At 36.9% G+C, this 1,715-nt stretch overlaps 1 pseudogene; it reads right to left on the bottom strand.

Annotated features, from left to right (window-relative positions):
* The window catches only part of LOC107610540, a 3,036-nt pseudogene extending 1,653 nt beyond the window's left edge, over window positions 1–1,383 (bottom strand).

Below are 1,715 nucleotides of genomic sequence, written 5' to 3'. Positions count from 1 at the left end.
ATTTTCCTTTTTTTTTTTTGTTTATTGGTTAGTTGGTGCTTAGACTTTTGTGTTAGGATTCAGGTGATGCCAAACTATTTTTATTTATGTTTGGATTTCATGTGTGATGCTAGTCTTCTTGTAATGTATTACTTTTAGTATTTTTTAAAGTTGGGCTTTAGGTGATGTTACATTTTTTTTGGGTTACAGGTGGGCTTATTTCTTTTGTCATATTTTTAGGTTGAGTAAAGTATCGTTTTCGCCCTCAACGTTTGGGGTAAATCCTATTTATGTCTCTAACGTTTAAATTGTTCTATTTGTATCCCTAACGTTTGTAAAACTGATTCAATGTTATCCTGTCGTCAATTACACATCATGAGCGCTTTAATTTGAGTTTTAAAAATCTCTTCTTGAAGTTAGAATACAAATGTCTGGGATAGAATCGATGATCCACTCTGAAAAATAGCTCATCAAAAGTTGAAACTAATTCCTACAATATTTACATAATTCACTTTTCTAGGAACATAATTGAATCTAAACCCAAATAGTGGGTATAATCATAAAATCGAATGCATTTAAGTGAGACCTAATTGAGAATGAATACATCCAAATGAGAATAATTGAAAAATATAATCTGATTTGTTAATTAGGATAACATTGAATCAATTTTATAAACGTTAAGGATACAAATAGGACGATTTAAACGTTAGGGACACAAATAAGACTTACCTCAAACGTTGAGGACAAAAACGATACTTTACTTTTTTAGGTTTTAGTTGGTGTTTGGTGTTAGTTGATTTGTTATTTTCGTCGTGTTTTTTCCATAGTTCTGAAAACCGAACCGGACCGGCCGATTCAACCCAGTTAACTGGAAACCGGTCACCAAGCCGGTCCGGGTGAGCTTATAAACCGTCTGGCAGAAAATCGGTTATAGAACCAGTTGAACCGGTGGTTAACCGGTGAACCGGTAAATCGTCCGATTTTTTAGAGGGTTTCCGGTTCGAAAATAAACCTTCCTAACGGCGCCATTTTATCCTTTAAAAAAAAGGAAAAAATTGAAAAACGGCGAAACTGAAGTGAACCTTAAAGACCTAAATCAATCCCTGTAAGGCCGTAACCCATCTTCTTCAAAAACTCATCTCTCCTCTTTTCTCTGAGAATCGCGCAGCCACCAATCGCGCCGCCACTGCAGCCCGCCGTCACCGCATCCCGCAGCCACCACAGCGATGGGTTTGACCACCGCAGCTCTACCGCGTCGTTGTCATCGCGGAGCTCACCTTCTCTGTGTTCGCCGATGTCACGTCCTTTGTCGTCGTCGTTGCTCGCCGCCGGTAAGTAATACTGTGTTCCATGTTTCGCACTTTGCAGCCATCTCCTCGGCATCTGCTTCCTGCTATGTTCCATGTTTTTTATTTTCTATTATGATTTTCTGTTCAAGTGTTCATGATTTTTTTTGCTGAGGTTATTATTTGCTGAGGTTCTTAATTTATTTTTTGCTGAGGTTATTGTTTGGTGAGGTTATTTTTTTCTGTTCTGATTTTCTGTTCAAGTGTTCATGATTTTTTTTTGCTGGGTTAGTACTTGTTTGCTGAGGTTATTAATTTATTTGTTATTCTATTCATGATTTTGTTGCTGAGGTTATTGTTTGCTGGTTTAGTAAGTGTTTTCTGAGGTTATTAATTTATTTGTTATTCTATTCATGATTTGGTTGCTGAGGTTATTGTTTGCTGGTTTAG

This window comes from Arachis ipaensis, chromosome B01 (assembly GCF_000816755.2).
Source record: "Arachis ipaensis cultivar K30076 chromosome B01, Araip1.1, whole genome shotgun sequence".
Lineage (NCBI taxonomy): Eukaryota > Viridiplantae > Streptophyta > Magnoliopsida > Fabales > Fabaceae > Arachis > Arachis ipaensis.
The sequence above is the reverse complement of the archived record's forward strand: the minus strand, read 5'-3'. Positions and strand labels throughout refer to the sequence as shown.